This window comes from Zalophus californianus, chromosome 10 (assembly GCF_009762305.2).
Source record: "Zalophus californianus isolate mZalCal1 chromosome 10, mZalCal1.pri.v2, whole genome shotgun sequence".
NCBI classification, from domain to species: domain Eukaryota; kingdom Metazoa; phylum Chordata; class Mammalia; order Carnivora; family Otariidae; genus Zalophus; species Zalophus californianus.
The window spans coordinates 82,616,996-82,635,062 of NC_045604.1; the positions used below are offsets into that span (position 1 = coordinate 82,616,996).

Sequence of the window (18,067 nt, forward strand, 5' to 3'; positions counted from 1 at the left end):
GTCATCTATGCCCAGCTTAAATATATGTATCTGACAGGGAAGGTAGATGCTCTTCCTCTCCCCTCTTCTGGGCTTGGGAGGAAGACTGTAATTGGTTCTCAGGCCTTCAGACATGTTTGCTTAACACAGGTATTCGAACTCCATTATCTCTGAAGGAAAGCAACAAAGAGAAAATACTCACCTCTCTGCAAAGAGAATGCTCTCTAATGGTGAATGACGCAGGAAGAAAATCTGAAAGCTTTATTCGCCTTTCAAGTTCACTATCAAATCTATGTTAGACCTCCATGTAAATTTTAAAATTATAACCGAACAGATTGTGGTTACTTAAATGTTTATTTTCCCCAATGACAAAGGCAAATATTTTCATTGAGGAGAATTTGGAAAATTCAACAAAGTATAAAAAAGGATAATTTAAGTCTCCATAATGCCATCTGTTAGGAACCATTGTTAGCATTTTGGTGTGTTTATCTTGAGTTTCTCCACCTACACCACATACCTTTGAGATAATTTACATAACTATGTCATACCCTATGCACAGTTTCACACCTACTCTTTTTTTTCCCCTTACCATGCTTGTGTGACAATCTTCTCAGGTCATTACAAATTCTTCATGAAATCTAAATGGTTTTTCGAACTTTATATTCAAATTAGGGAGTTTTGCATAATTTTATTTGCACACACAATTAAATATCGTGTCATTTGTTTAGGGTTTCATTCATACTCTTATGGGAAATTCTTAGCACTCACCAGAAAAACCTCGCTGATGACCTTTAGCATTCATTAGTGAACTTGTCCTTTAACATGTCCCCAAAGGTAGCCAGAGTTAAAATCTCTTATAGGCCCTTCTCCAATAGAGTTCTTTACCCAGACAAAACTGGACTTCTAGGTCAGGGAATTTTTTTGGACTGGCGAAGAAGTGGCTTCTCTGGCCCCAAAGGACCAGAGGAGCCCTGAGGCAGAGAGCTGGAGCCAAGGACTGGGCCTTCTGAGTCTGCATTCGGCACAAGCAGGAACCAAATGATTTAGGAATTGCAGTGCAAGATAGTTAGCTGTCTTCTGGGCCATCGGTGAGAAAACCAACATGTCTTTGAGACTGCCGCTACGATACCAATGTGCAAAGTCACCTGTTTTGGAGTCAGCAAGGTGTGAGTTCTGTTTCTGATTCTACACTTAGAAGTTGTGTGTGTCTGGGCAAGTTGCTTAACCTCTCCGAGCTTCGCTTTTGTCAATAAAATAGGTAAGATAACTCAACCTACTTTCCACGATCCTTGAGAGCACTAAATGAGATATGATGTGCAAAGCTCTTAGTGTGCCGTAACTAGATGGTACTTGTTTAAGGCTGAGATTATCATTGTCTTCCCGGAGTTCACCCAACGATGGGGACATGTGAGTAGTGTTATACGAAATGGCTACGTACATCAGCTTGGGAATCAGTCTTCACTTCAAGCCCGCTTCTGGCCTGTGTCAGCATGTGCACTTGAAGACTTACTTCTTAGTCATTCTAAAGGTCAGTTGATGTCTATCAAAAAGGTACATGTAATGAAAAGAATCTTTCTATGAGGTTGTGAGGAAGGAATGATACTGTATTCCAGAAATAAAAGGAAGAGAAATAGTTCCTTTAAGGCAATACACTGAAGTAGCAGGAGTGGTCTTATATGCAGGCTAGAGACATGTAAACTGCAAAAAAAAAAAGAAGAAAAAGGCAAGCATGTCTGCCCTCATGAAGTTTATCATAATTGCCGGGGTATAAGTCACGTGTGTATACATTTCTGCATATTCGTTAAAATGTTCATTTCTGATGAGCTGTACAGCTTTTCGAAATCTGTGCCTGGCCTTCCTTTGAGAATCTGGGCACATTTGGAAGGGGGTATGTGTCTTATCCACAGGCAATTGGGATGTCCAAGTGCGGACTGTGATAGGGACAGGGCAGGTCACTGTGGAAGAACATTAGGCAGACCTGGACCCAGGAATTAGATTATTGGAAAGTCTTTATGGGGTAAGTGATATCAATACTGAGAACACCTCATGTTCTTTTCCCATAGAGCTGTTCACAGCCTGAAGTGGTCATGGGGCTTCCTTCCATTGCTGATACGGATTTTCCTGAGCACTGAGTAAATTTTAATACGGTTTTCAGGATACTCTTTTTCAGAATCATACATCATTTCTGGATCAGTATCATTCTTTCAAGAACAAGACCAAGAAAGAGAAAAGATATGTCTAAAACTGTGGCTTAGCTAAGAAGGAATGGCTGAGTAATAGGATGGAGTAAATATTCCAAATGAAATATTCATGGGTGCAGGAAATAGGATCCATGTTTAATAAAATGGCCATGGTAGCTTCCAGGGCTCCCCCCCACCTCTCTGCAAATTATGCCCCCGTCACCTCTCCCATGCGAGCATTAAAACGTATAATTAATGTTCATTGTTAATAATACATTTCTAATTTCCAGTTGCAAAAATATAGCTTTTCCCTCTGTTGGAGGATCACCTATATTTTGTCATTAACATTTTGTCATAAGAGGCAAGGAATGATTTAAATGGACAATAAATCGACAGGCAAGCTGCTGCTTTGGGCTTGGGCCAAACTCTTTGGGGAAGGGCTTCATTTATCACCTGGGACTGAGCATGGTTCTTCTGCTGATTTATGTGCAGGGGAATGAGAGAGGATCCTGCGGAGGGGTCTCTGGGCCTGGAGGATTAGTGACAAGAAATGGAGTACCCAGAGGCCCGGCTGTCAGGTTCAGAACAACTCCAGCCGAGAGTGGAATGCAACGTCTGATTACTGGTCCCGTTCTCCAGAACGTCTGGCTCAACAGCTCTGTATACCCAGTGGCCTGCCCCACATCTCCATTTGGATAGCTTACTAGCTCAGGAAGCTCGGTGCAGCCCACGCCCAAAGCCTCTCCTCCAGTGTGTTTTTCTTCCATTGTACCCTGTCTCATGAACTTGATTTCTTGAGCCAGAGACCTGTGAGTCCTCTGATGACCTCCTGTTCCCCACCTCCTACATCCACACAAGCCCAGTTCCTTTCAAAGCACTTCCTCTCCCATTGTCAAGAAACTGGGAAATTCACCTATAACCACACTGGTAATTAATGACCATCAGGATCTAGGAGTCAAGTGGATTTTTTTTTAAGATTTTATTTATGTATTTATTTGACAGAGAGAGACACAGCGAGAGAGGGAACACAAGCAGGGGGAGTGGGAGAGGGAGAAGCAGGCTTCCCACCGAGCAGAGAGCCCCATGTGGGGCTCAATCCCAGGACCCTGGGATCCCGACCCGAGCCGAAGGCAGACGCTTAACGACCGAGCCACCCAGGTGCCCCTCAAGTGGATTTTGGATCAAGAATCTTGTTTCCTTCTTTATACCCTCCCTCTCTGCTTCCGTGTCCTACAAGGCTCTCTGGGTCCTCATGGTGTTCAGCCTTCCCTGCTGGGATGGGTCCTATCCTCCCTCAAGGAGAATAACACTAAGACTGTTCCCTTACCTTGTCCCCATCAAAGCTTATCTCTCCTGGGTCCCATGCTCTCAGAGATCTTTTTTGAATTGGCCAATGTGGTAATTCATGTAGATAAGCTGGCAGTGATTTAAGGAATTCACCCTTCCTTTGTAACATTTTCAGAGGGACCTCTGCCCAGGCCTCAAGCCTATAGACTCCAGATATGGAAGTTTCAGTCCTGCCCAGGGAGAAAGACTCTCTTAGGGTACGTTCAGGGCAGACTGTGCTAGAGAATTAGATTAAGACTCATCTCAGGCACATCAGGTGTATTAGCATCTTACACCTTGACCTTCTGAGGCAAAGCAAACAAACAAAACAACAAAAAACAAAAACAAAAAACAATCCCACAAACCACTAACAATTTCAGGAGTGATTGTGTCCCTTTATGAAAATGCAGTCCACCTGGCCTAATGGAAGGATGGTGACGGATGAGTAACCTCAGGGCCTTCGATTTTTGAATTACTTTCTTGTGCAGTGCACATTCTTGCATATCATTTCATTCAAGCTGCCCAAACACTTGTTTTGTGGGACTTTTATATGGATGCAGAATCTGAATCAGAGTAGTTAAGTAACCTGCTCAAGATCACACAGCAGTTCCATGGCAAGGCATGGGCCAGGATCTGGTTCTGGATACACAGTATTGGGGGGGTGGATCAGAGTGGGGGCACTGAGGGAAGAGGTTCTAAAGGTGGATGGTAAGGCTAGGACTTTAAGGAGTAGACTCAGACACGCCTGGTTCTAAATGAGGTTGCACCACATGTGAGCTATGAGATCTTGGGAGAAACTAGTCTCTCAGACCTTCTGTTGCTCATCTATAGAACTGGGATAACCACATCAACAATTCTCCCTCTCTTTAACCTTGCAAATATGTAAGGACCCCCCCCCCATTCAGTGAAGCTGTGAAAATTCTTGTGAACTATGAAATGCCATGCAGATGTCTGGATGCAAACACATAATTGGAGAACTTTTATTTCTTCAAATGGAGCAGCGTGTATTTGTAGGCAGTGGTACAGAGGATAAGACAATGAAGACCACGTGTGTTTTTTAACACTTTGAAATTGTGTCTGATACAGTTTTTTTGGCTGCCAGTAACAGAAACCATATCTAAGCAAAATAGCAGTTTTTAAGAAAATGTTGGGGCATTTCAGGACATGTGTTCAGTGATTATTTGAGAATTAAATGCATAGAAGCGAAGGTAAGGTTGGAAGAAGGGGTGATGGTGTGTTGACAAGGTTGGGGGATCAGTGACTCCTCTGCCAGTGTGTCACACTGCCTGGGTACTCATATTTCTACTCCTTTCTCAGTATTACTCAAGGGTAATTTTCTGTTTTCTTTTCTTTTTTTTTTTTTTGTCTTCAGTGTGGATCAAGAATGGTTTATTCTCATGTTTATCTAGCAATACACAGGAGATGGATTGTTTGATAACTCTGTCCAGCCTTAGTCCCTTTATAGAGTAATGTACCAAGCTGGGAATTTTTCTGCAGAAGACATTTATCCCTGTACCATGATTGAAATTCACCAGTGGGTCTGAGCCCCGTATTTCTTGTAAAGGTGGACTGGACTTCAGAGTATCTGAGTTTCCTTCATGCGATTGCCTGGCCCTTTCTCATATGAATGGTCTGTCACCTCAATAGACTGATTTGGTCCCCTATTCCTGGGATTCTGTCCCCTAGATCGACCTGTAGGGATTTTGGAGTCCTTCTTCCCTTACTGAATTGGTTAACCTTCAGAGGGTCTATACCCCAACTGCCTGATGGGGCTGGTTTAGTAATCAGAATGTCTAAGACCCTCATCCTTTGAGTGAACTGCCCCAGTCAAAATAATACCCAAGAATGGACTTGTCTGGTACTCCAAAAGTCTGCACCTCCAGTCTCCCGGCTAGAATGGTCTGGCCCTCCACTGATGAGATTCAGATTTCCTGGAGTCCCTGTGCTCTCAAGTGAAGCACCCATCTCTAGAGGCAAAATTGCCCAGAACTAGGTAAAGAGACGTTGTTTCCTGAAGAAAGTGACTTGCTTCATTTGAGCCATCCTGCAGAGGAAGTTGTAAGATGGGTAACTCTTCTTCTTCTTCTTCTTCTTCTTCTTCTTCTTCTTCTTCTTCTTCTTCTTCTTCTTCTTCTTCTTCTTCTTCTTCTTCTTTTTAAGACAAAGCTTATTTATGTGCATTTCTTTCCTTCTTTGAAACCTTTGTGAAGGAACTTCTATTTGGAGCTGTGCTGTAAAGCATTCTGGTGGCTCTGGTTGTGTGGGCCTCCTCCACGGCTGCATCTTTGCTGATGTCTGCTCTTTAACAATTTATGCTGAAATTAACATGTGTTGGCTCAGTTTCTGCTGTTATTTCCTATTGTATATTTTGGGAGGAAGCAAAACCTTGGATGTGTGTTATAATCGTCGAGCCAAAGATCTGATTCCATCTCTGCTGATGAAATGAGAAATATAGCCTGGTGGGCCGGGGAGATGGTGTTATACATGAATATAACTAGGCCTTTTGGGGGGGTGGTTCTTTGAGGGATAATCTAAAATAGGAATTTATACTTAAAACCCTCAGGGAGGCAGGTAATATTTTTATCCACTGGCTTTGAAGATGACTAGATCTACCCTAGTCCTTATCTCTTGCTGTTTGCCAAAGTGAACCCAAAACAGAAGCAGGTGTTATAGTTCAAGGCCTTACATTATGTCTGACAAACGCTGAGGTTCTTCAGAAGTTCTTTGGGGGTGTTCCTGGGGCAGATTGTGTGTGTGTGTGTGTGTGTGTGTGTGTGTGTGTGTGTGATGGATGCCAAGTGGCCTGGGGTCTTGGATCCCTACTCCCCTCTCTATCCAGAGGTATTCTGTTTTTGTTTTTGTTTTTAAATCTGGGTTAAATACAGAGTTCTAGATCTCTCATTTTGGAAGAATCTCCTGACAGGTTTTAAGTCCTAGAAACAGATTAGCTTACTTAGGCAAAAAAAAGTAATTTAGTAAAGAGAAATGAGGGGGCACAGAGAAGCCAAAGTTGGATAAGTAGGCTTCAGGAAGTTTGTACCTGGGGTAGCTCCAGGATCTGAGTAGCAGAAATTAAATAGGCTCACTTTTCAGGGCTCCAGAGTGGGGCTCCAGTGTTTTCCCATCTTTCTAGTAGGAAATGGTTTTGGAATTTGTGTTTAAGTGCTCAGGAGCAAGAGTCTGATTGGCTTAGATTAGAAGGGTAACTGGTTCAAGTAGGTAGGCTCATTAAGGTAAGGTAATTTATTGATAGCAGTGATAAGACTATATTGAAAGCCCCTAAAAGAAGCAGGACCTTGCGATGTAGGAAAAGTGACTGCATTATGGCACCACCTTTTGGTGTTCATCTTCCAGGAGCAGACACTGAAATTTCTGCTGCTTCTCCAGCAACCCCCAGCTTTGCTGATAGTAGTTTATTGCAAGGCCTCTGCGTGGCTTGGATGTAACATCTGCTGTATGCCTAGGGGAAAGGGGAAAGACCTTGATTGACATTCTCAAGACAGTGTGGGAGGTTGAGATGATGTGGCCAGAGGATGTGACCTGCATGCTAGGTGAGGCCAACAACAGAGATGTCATGCCAAAAGGATTTTGGGCTAAAAAGAACCTCACAGACCACTGGGCTGAGTATTCATGCTAGAAATTCTAGGTAAGCCAATGGTCAAGGCCAGTGCTTCTGGATTGGCAGCATCAGCAGCACCTGGCACCTTGTTAGGCATGCTACTTCTCAGGCTCCACTCAGACCTTCTGACTCAGAAACTCAAGGAGTGGGGCCCAGCTCCCTGTTTGAACAAGCATGGTTCTGATGCATGCTCCAGTTTGAGAACCACCAACCTAGTCAATCACTCCAAATGTTAAGCCAATGTCCAGAGATTCTGTTACTCCTTCACTTCCAATGTTTGCTTTTTCTTCATTCTCCCACCCCACCACCACTGGTTCTGTCTGCACTCTTGATTCTATGAAAGAGTTTTGAGAAACTCTTGAGAATGCAGTGCTCTTAGTAACTGCACATGCATTTATAGGATCAGTTCTCCCGCAAGATTTCCATGGTGAGCTTACTCCGTTGGCTTTTTGGGAAATATCCTGTTATCTGCGGTGGAGGGAATAATGTCATATCCCAACTTCCAAAGAATTCCATTTTTCTCAAAAAAGGAAAGTATATAGACATAGGCTTGGGAATTCAGAGGGGTTCAGGGGTTACTTTGACAGGGTTAGTTTGCAAAGTACTATCAGATCCCTAGGCTGGATGACAGAGAATGCTAAGTGAGCTCTATACTACTGTTCAGAACTTTTAATAAGCTAGAGAGAACTGAGAATCTCCAAGAAGGAAATACAGCTTATAATTTACCCAAAAGCATTTAACCAGGGATCATACTCTAAGAACATATTCTGACTTAGACAGTATCCCTAGACACCAGTTGTGACCCCCTTCTAAACTCTTTCCCCTCGTGGAATGTGCTGGGAATTTTGCTGGTGAGCGTTTCTGAAATATTTAATGGTGTCAGTGAAATTTGACATAAGAGTAAAAATTAAGTCACCCATCATAAATATTTCCTTCCTACATTCAAAAATTAATGAATGAATTTGCTGGCCTTAGAGTCAAGAAATTTGGGTTCAGGTTCTGGTTCGTACCTCAGTTTCACCAGCTGTGGGGGATTTGGAGATGAGAGAGTGTCAGAGAACATCTCAAGGGCTCGGTGCAGTTCTAATCTTACTCTCCAAATATTAAAATTCTGCAAGAGGCTATCATGTTTTATGGCATTTCAATTGCAGCAATTTATGGTTACCATTCAACTTTACTTTTTTTATGACCGTTACTGTTTGACATTTGGAGTGCTTAAGAACATGCCAGTATAGTCTTAGCACCTTTTTACCTCAAAAGCAAATTTCTCTGGACATCTTTAATTGCCTGTTTCTATTCAGAGCAAAATAAAGTAAAATTTAGACTTAAAATCTCTGACCTGAAGCCCCCAAAGAGACTGAATTACCGGATATTTTTTTTCTGTCATAAATTTTAGTATGTTCTGTCATGCCTCCTGCTTGCCACCTGAGAATTTGTCAGAAAGCATTATTTGACCTCACATCTGGCTTGAGTTGGGTCCATGTCTGATAGGACCTGACCTGTAGGGACTGGTCATACAGGTGCATCTGCTGCTCCATTTCATATCCCCAGGGGAAAACCATTCACTGTTTGGGTGACTTCTCAGAGCTGAGTTGACGTGTGGGGTTGTACTTGCGTAGGGGTCATGTGGCCTGATTTGTTACTGAGCACTGCCTGGCGGAGATGAGTTTGAGACCATGCACTTCAGGGTCGGGTAGACCCAGATTCAAATCTTGTCTTGTTATCTATAATTTGAGCTATCTCAATGATGTTAACATAGCTTTTACAAGCTTTGGTGGCAGGGAAGAGAGTGTTCTGGAATGCTAGGGGCAGATTTGGTTTTTTTTGTTTGTTTGTTTGTTTTTTCAGGGTAACTGAAGAATTCTCTACTTTTTTCCCCCATTACCTCTGATAGGACATGACCTTGCCAATATTGAATTTTGGATTGAAAACCAGGAGAAAGCTTTTTTCTTTTCTTTTTCTTTCCTACTTCCCTTTTTTTTTCTTTTCTTTTTTCTTTTTTTTTTTTTGTACAAAAATGTCCTTAAATGGAAGTATGTAGTTTGTGGGTGAAACTTAGTTTGCAATTCTGATGTGCACCTTGTGAGTATATAAAACTTAAGGATTGTAGTTAGGAATGGGACTTTCCAAATCTGGCGCGTGTAAATGTGTGCTTGTCAGAGAGCCTGGAGACCATGAGACACGTTGCAGTGGCCCCTGTTCCATGGGGCCACCCTGATTCCAACAGGTTTCTTAGCTCAATATATTAGTTACCTCAGGGAGGAGGGAGGCAGAAAAAGAGGCAAAGAAGGAAAGAGAGATAAATATAGAGAGATATACAGAGAAAGAGAGAAAGCGAGAGAGATTCTCACAGACCCATCACCCACCCCAAATGCTCAGTTTATGCATGAGAATATGAATATACATTGTGACCCACATATGACCAGGGCCCTGTGTGGTCCTGTCTTACATAATGTGTCATTTTTATCAGAAATAGAGCTGAAAAAAAAATCAAAGCTTCGTTCAAAGTCTTGAGAAAATGACAAAGAAGGGAATAAATTCCAATTTTCTACCTATTTCATAAAACTTCTCTATTTCTCTGTCTCAATGTCTCATACTTGGGAATGATTACCTACAAAACCATTTTTCCCATTTCTCTGTATTGCCCCCCAGTGCTTCTTGATATATAAGCCAGGATTCTCTTCTGTTTTTCCACTTCTCTTCTTACTTTAGTATTTTTAAAATTATATATATCAAATAAGCCTCTCTTATTTCTTTAGTTTTCGTCCTTATTTTGTTTTTGTTTTTTTTTTAGATTTTATTTATTTATTTGATAGAGAGAGAGAGAGAGTGAGAGTGCACAAGTAGGCAGAGTGGCAGGCAGAGGGAGAGGGAGAAGCAGACTACCCGCTGAGCAGGGAGCCCAATTCAGGGACTCGATCCCAAGACGCCGGGATCATGAGCTGCGCCAAAGGCAGACACTAGACCAACTGAGCCATCCAGGCGCCCCTCCAATCTTCCTTATTTTAATGTCATTTGGATTCTGCCTGTATTAGTGTTCTCCAAAGAAGCAATAGGAGAGACATATCCTATTGGTTCTGTTCATTTGACTGAATCCAAATAATGCAGAGAGAGAGAGATACTTACAAGGAATCAGCTCATACAATTATGGAAACTGAGAAGTCCCAAGATCTGTGGTTAGCAAGCTAGAGACCTAAGGGGAGCCAGTGAGACAAATTCCAGTCTGGTTTCCGTTCAAGTCCAGAGACCAGAAAAGGCCCATGACCCAGCTCAGAACAGTCAGGCGGGAGAAGATCCCTCTTATTCAAGGGAGGACCAGCCCTTTTTCTTCTATTCAGGCCCTCCACTGATTGGATGAGGGTCACCCCCATTAGGGATGGTAACCTGCTTTACTCAGCCTACCTGTTCAAATGTTGATCTCATCCAAAAACACCCTCACAGACACCAGGACATTTGACCAAATGTCTGTCTTCCCCACCCCCAAGTCGAGTGGACACATAAAATGAACCATCGCACTGCCTAATAAACAGAATCTCCCAAGCTAGAGCAAGATTATCCCCCTTCACAGGCAGAGCGTGGATACTAACTACAACTATAATTTAACATGTCTTTCTCTCAATCCAGTCTCACAAACTTTGCAAGGGCACTATGAGAATTAGGGAAGGTGTATGTAAAGTAGCGGGTGCATAGCACAGGATAGGGGCTCAGAGGAAGGACGCTGTGTTTTCAGTCATCCTTGTTTTCTTTTAGATTTGGACAGAGGCTCTTATGCTGGATGTGAGACCATGCACAAAACAAAACGGCGAGTCTGCTTTCCAAGACCTGCCCCCCTGCAGGTGCTTGTGTGGACCAGTGAGTGTTAATGCAGTTTAATGCATTCAGTTGGCAAATAACGGATTACCTTGCCCTGTGGTGGGATGGCAGTAGGCTCTCTGGATGCATGCAGAAATAAGACAAAGCCTTTTCTCTGTAGGAGTTCACCTTCTAATAGAAAAGATAGTCTGGTAAACAGATTTAAAAAAAAGGCGATGTGGAAAATGCTAATTAGAGATACAAAGAGTTCCCAGAACACAGAGGATGGAGTGACAAAATCCACCTGTGACAAAATGAGGAGACTTTGATCTGGGTTTTCAAGGATGAGTGTGTGTTCTCCAGAGAAAGAGAATAACAATTATTTTGCCTCTTATGTGTTAGGCATTTTCATGTCTTTCAAATTTTCATGCATAAAATTTTTCATTTAATTTATTCCTAATGAGAACCCTGAGGAAATAGATATCAAAACAGATGAAGACACAGGCTCAGAGAGGTTAAGTGACTGGCCCAGTTTACACAGCAGGGAGGAGTGAAGCCCAGATTTGAACCAAGGATTTTCTTTTCTTTTCTTTTTTAAGACTTATTTATTTTAGAGAGAGAGAGCAGGAGGGAAGGGCAGAGGGAGAGAGAGTCTTAAGCAGACTCTGTGCTGAGCACGGAGCCTGACTTGGGGCTCAATCTCATGACCCTGACATCATGACCTGAGCCGAAACCAAGAGTTGGACGCTTAACCTACCGAGCCACCCAGGTGCCCCTGAACCAAGGATTTTCTTATTCAATCCCCTGGAAAGGAAGGATTGCAAAGACATAGTAATGTGAAAAGGCCTGGGCACACTTTGAACATGTTTTAGGAGCACATGACCCAGGGTCACATTGCAGGAAAAGCATTCTCTTTGGGGATGCAGCTGCTGGTGATGGGGATAGAGAAATGGATCTGGGAGAAGATGGACAGTGGCGGGGTGGGGATGGGATTATAGATGGGGATGGAGTTGGCGGTAGGTGTGGGGAGTAGTGATGGTTGTCTCTCCATTCATAGAGGTATGTTATGGGTAGGGGTCAAGTTTATAATGATGTGTGTCATGAAGAGTGTGGGGCTCACACAGACCTTCTTTTGAACTCTGCCAATTACCAAGTGCATCATTTAGATGAGTGGCTCAACTTCTCGAAGCCTCAGTTTCCCCAACCATAGAGATTGGGTGTTTGTGGTATCCAACTCAAAGAACCGTTGACAAGAAAAGCAGACCGTGTAGGTAAATTGCTTAACAACATGCCTGACATCTGTTAATTGCTTGGTAAGTGTAATTGTTATTATTAGTGTTATTCATTTTCTTGGCAGGGTATAGGCCCGTTTTTCTAGTGCACCTATTTAGGGAGCTTTAAGGACAGTCATCATACATTCTTGACAGGTTCTGTGTGTGTATCTGTGCAATCACGTGCTTTAGATACAGCTGTGCTCTCCAAGGGCCCTTGGTAATTTAGGCCAGGCTGCTGGTCTCACAGGCTATTTCTGTTTGTTCTGCTGTCTTATAAGGCCTGCCTCTGCTACATAATCATTTTTGCAGCTCATCTTCCGGACCGATTAAAGCAAACCCATGTTCATCTGTGTCTGCAAGGCAGGTATGGGTGAGAGCAGTCTCCGCGGTCATGCATGACTCCTCCCTTACGTACGGGGCCGAAGTTGCTAATGGGACATCAATGGTAGCGGAGTACCGGTTTCCTGGAGTGCACTTAAGTGGATTGCATTTGCCATGTCCTTAGTGTCATGTCCAGTGCCACATCCCATGGACCTGCGTGCAAATCTTAATATGGCCACTGACTGTGTGTTCTTGGGCGATTTCCTTAAATTCTCTGATCTCAGTTTTCCCAGCTGTAACACAGGGATGATATTCTCTATCTTGTAGGGAAGCTGTATTTTTGGATAATATGATTAAAACATTCAGCATCTAGTAGATTTTTAGTGAATGTAAGCAGTTAAAGTTACTCTGCACATTCATCCACTAGACTTTGAATTCCAAAGGAAAGGAACTGTGTCCTGTTAATATGTATTTCCCCAGCATCTATCGTATAGTAGGCGCATATGAGCGTTTGTTGAATGAATAATCAACTAAGTAAGGTAGGTGTTATTTTCCCCCCATTTTACAGATAAGGAAATGAAACTCCAAGAGTTTAAGCAGATTATCTAAGGGGACAGTCATCACATGGAGAAGGGATTTGAACTTGATTTCTAGAGGACTCCAAAGACCGTGTTCTGTCCTCTGAAGCTTGAGTTTCAGTTCTGCCAGATTTGGGTGAAAATTAGAATTTAGTGTCTTAATCTCTTTCAACTCTGCTTTCTTAAAGAGGTGTTAATAAGAGTAATATTTCCCAAACATCTATGCACCAGGGATCGTGCTAGATATTTTACAAACATTACTTTATTGAACTTGCAAGCAAGCAACAAGACCAGGGCTCCAATTCCAGCTTCTTGAACACCAAGCTGATTTTTAAATTCTCTTCCACACCCGTGTTTGCTTTAGCCAGAGATATGGGCTCAACATGGGATGAATCTCTGAGATGAAGGATTTCTAGCAGACTTGTTACAAGAGCTCAGGCAGACAAACCCGGAAAGGCAGACACTGAATCAGAATCAACATATATGTGAGGGTCTCCGTGAGATGGGGTGGTTTCTCCCTCTCGAATCCCACTAGGACACGGCTGATCTCCATTTACATGCTGGGTGATGGATATTTCCTGAGGCGGAATTATTTATTTAAACCATCAGGTGCACAAATCAGATTTCCGTTACCAAGAAAAGTACATTGTATATCCTTTTCTGTAGAAAAGTCAGAGAGCAAAAGCCTTCATTAACAATTCGCTCATATCTCAGCTATCCCCCACCATTGTTGTTATTTGAAAAATTCCCAAGGAGACTGTGGGGGTTTTCCTTGATAGGAAGAAGTCCTTGTCAAATGCTGAGCTGCTTGGAGAGGACTATAATTCAGGATAACTAAACTGCTTTGCGCTGGCAATTCAGAAAGATAATTACCTAACATTGATTTACTCCGCTGCCTTATTAAAACAACTCCGGTTTTGTGCAGGGTAGAAATGTACCCAACTAAAACTCCTGATTTTCCAGATTCCCTTGAAGCCGGGAGTAGCCCTATGACACAGATGTGGCCAAGGAGATCAAACAGGTTTGTTAAGTGGAGCTTCCAGGAAAGTTTCTGCTTTTTTTTTTTTTTTTTAATTTTATCTATTTATTTGACAGAGAGAGACACAGCGAGAGAGGGAACACAAGCAGGGGGAGTGGGAGAGGGAGAAGCAGGCTTCCCGCGGAGCAGGGAGCCCGATGCGGGCCCGATCCGAGGACCCTGGGATCATGACCTGAGCCGAAGGCAGACGCTTAACGACTGAGCCACCCAGGCGCCCCAAGTTTCTGCTTTCTTGATAAAAGGGGGAGGATGTCCCTTTCCTCATCCCTCTCACCGCTACTATGACTATTACTACACACACACACCCACACGTGCACGTTTCCTGCTTGATGTTGCTTATGTTGTGGATGTGCGGCCTGGGAGCAGCGCAAACCATGAAGGAGAGCTGAGGAGCTGCTTGTCTTGAGACCATGTGATCGTTGAGCCAAGTCAGCAGTCTTCGTGTTATACGAAAGGAGGGACCTATTTGTTAATTGGCCATTCTATTACTTGCGGCTGAGAGCAATCCCCAACGAATGATATGAATTTACTGAGGCATGTCTTATAAGGCCTACCATGTAGAGGAGCATTGCCTGGTTCTCAAATCACTAGTGGGTGTAACCTCTAGTACGGGTTGGGGTTGAGGGGAACCTGGATAGCCTGGTCCTCATTTCCTGAGCTGGCCTAAGAATTTTATTTTGGGGTCTTTGAATGAATCTGAGCTTAAGGAGAGAGCCAGGCTCCCTTCCTCCCTGCATTATGCATGCGGGAGCTACAAGGTCAGTGGGGCATAGAGTGGGCCCATGAAGGAGAACTCTTGACAGTGTCTTATATGGATGGAAAGCTTGGAGATATTTATCACCCTTTTAAGAGATGTGAATTTCCCAGAGGGAAGGCAATTGGCTTTTTATTTGAGCTATGAGGATGATGGATCCAGAAACCAAGCAGCATGGTGGAATGTAGGCATAAATAAACCTGATCATCTCTGAGGTGGATTCATCAGCATAATCTGTGAAGACAGCTTGGTTTTTGTGGAAGTTATTCCTTGCTCATATCACAGTCCTTTCTTAGTACTGGAAGTGGGGTTTGTAGAGCTACCTAAGCCAGTGAGAAACAATATGTTAATTGGAGAAGTTCTTTAAAGGATAAAAAATGATGAAATGTGTCTGTTCTACACCCCTGACTCTTAAATAGATCTGGTACGTCTGTGCAAAGAGCTTTGGACCATTTGCAAGCCCTTTGGACCATTTGCAGAACCACCAAATATAGTTGTCTGGGTTGTACACTGTGCAAAGCCACTTGCATAAAATGATCATATGTGACAGCCCCATGAGAAGTACCTGGTGATTTTAACTATCTATGATGCTCGTCCCAGCTTCTCTGGCAGCCTCCCTCATTGACTTGCTTTTTTCCCCTACTCCTATTAATTCATTTATCTTCCAATTCAAAAATGATTTTTTGAGCCCTTGCTGTATTCTAGACCCCTTGCTACAGACTGAGAAAATGCTGGTGAAAAATAAGCAGACCTGGCCTATGCCTAACAAAGAAGATAAATATTAGTTAAACACAGAAATAAATGTAAATTTGCAGATGTGATTAGCACAGAAAGGAGAGAGGTATTTCGTACTAGGAAAACTTAAAATGTAGTTTTCAGCTGGCCTAAAAATCCAGGGACCACTTGAGCCGCAGTTTGAAGGACTGATGGAAGTTACTGGGGCAAAGAGAAGGAAAAGCATTACCAGCTGAGGGAAGAGTGTGTTCAGAGTCCTGTGGTGGGAGGAGGTCTGCTGAGTACCAGGGACTGAGAGGAAGCTAGTGTCGTCGCCAGTGTGGTGTTGGAGAGGCAGTGCTTACTCTAAACTTCATTCAGCCATCTGGTTTTGTAAACCTATTTGGACCTACTTATTGCCAACTGCCCTGGTGAAGCCTCCATCTTGCCTCCTTCACCTTACCCTCATCTGAGCCCCCATCACTCAGCTCGGCCAAGCCACACTAGAGGATGGGGCCTCACCTCTCACCTGCCCTTGCGATTCACGGGATGAGAAAGTGGGATGTAGCCACAGTGCTGTTCGACTCCCCAGCATCCAAAGAACCCAGGGCTCTCCAAGCAAAATGTTATTCCTCCAGATGGGACCAGATGGACTGTCCATATACTCTCCACTTGCCATCTCAAGTAAAACACCAGGATGCTGCAAAAATAAGCCTGGCTTTTCCACTCTTGCTCCACATCTTAGCACGTGGACCTCAGATTATTTCCATTGCCAATCCTTTCAGAAAATGAACAGTTGAAAGAGCCAGGAGCGAAGGGAGGTGGGAAAAAAGAACACACGGGCTCTTGCTTAAGAAATCAGAAGGGCAGTAGGCGGAGGAAAGGACTATGTTTGTTCCATCTTCTTGGCATGGTGGTCAAGAGCATGGGCTTTGCCCATGAGCCAGGTGCTCATCCCAGCTGTGCCACTTTCTATCCGTGTGATTCTGGGCAGAGCATTCTACTGCTCTGAGTCTGTTTCCTCCACTCCTAAAAAACAAAATGAAAAAAAGGGATAATTATACTTACATTCAAGAGTTGCTTTGAAGATGAACTCAGATGACACATAAAGCACTTAGGCACGCGGTAAGTTGTCAGTATATCGCCACTGTTATTATTTTACTATTATTAACAAGTATAAGGAAGAAAAAGGCAGACTTTGGCTTATCAGGGCAGAAAATTTTTTAAAAAATTGCTAGAGCTTATAAAACATGATAGAACAATCTTCTGGGACTGTCAGCATATTAGATTTCAGACATTGAAATATCAACAGGATGACCCATCTGTCAGGGGTGTTGTAGAGGAGATTTCTTTTTTTTTTTTAAGATTTTATTTATTTATTTGAGAGAGAGAGAGAGTGAGAGAGAGAGAGAGAGCCCAAGAGGGGGTAGGGTCAGAGGGAGAAGCAGACTCCCTGCTGAGCAGGGAGCCCGATGTGGGACTCGATCCCGGGACTCCAGGATCATGACCTGAGCCAAAGGCAGTGGCTTAACCAACTGAGCCACCCAGGCGCCCTGTAGAGGAGATTTCTACTTTGAGGGTCCTTCTGTGGGGGATGGTAGAGTAAGGGCACTTTGTTAAATCATTAGGGATTCTCCTTAGCTACCAGATGCTCTGAAGTTGTACTACTATTCCAAGAGTTTATTCACATACTGATCTTTGGAGATAGGTTGGCATCATTCCTTCCGTCTGTGTGTCTGTCTTATGAGATAAACCTGAAAGTTCCAGATGATAACATTTCTTGGGCTGGTGGAAGATCCTCTTGAGTTTTTAGTCTGATGTCCTTTCAACCTCTGTTGATGGTGACGATGTCCAATCAAAAAGTCAGCTCTTCTTATGCCTAGAATGTGCTCCCATCAGCATCTCAATGTCATTGGGAGAACCTGAGCTCTTTGGGCAGACAGATCTGGGTTTGAGTCCCTCTGGGCTGGCTGTGTGACCTTGAGTATGTTGTTTACTCTCTCTGAGCCCTGTTTCTTATTTACCAGGAAGTGATATCCTTACATGAGTGCTGTGGTTTGGGGGAGGTTTAGAGGTAAAGTCTGCATAGCGTCTACCTAGCATAATATCTGACACAGTGTTCGGACGTTTAGAAACTTTGGACGTTTCCAGGAACTGGAAATTATAACAATAAACCCAGTAATAATAGTTATTATTACTGTTATTTCTACTACTTTTTCAGTATATTTTTTCAACTATAAAAAGAGCTGCTCCGTTTGAAACAGTCAGCCACAGAGAATATCCTGCGCGTAGTCAGGGAGGGAGTACCGTGGAGACATGAGAAAGACTTGATCTGCAGAAGTTTTGGGCTGTGTGAGTGTGTGTGTGTGTTTATAAAATTGGCAGCCCTAAAAAGAAGTTACAAGAGTAGCTACCAGGGGAGAAACTGATCACAAAGCCAAGTGTAAGCAAGAATTATGCTTTCCTTCTGTGCTACAGCAATGCTGCACTC

The 18,067-nt window shown here is 43.2% G+C and overlaps 1 long non-coding RNA gene across 1 annotated transcript in view; it reads left to right on the forward strand.

The window, feature by feature from the left end:
- LOC113933166 overlaps nucleotides 1-18,067 on the forward strand; it is a 544,895-nt gene that overhangs the window by 338,412 nt on the left and 188,416 nt on the right. The window lies entirely within an intron of this gene.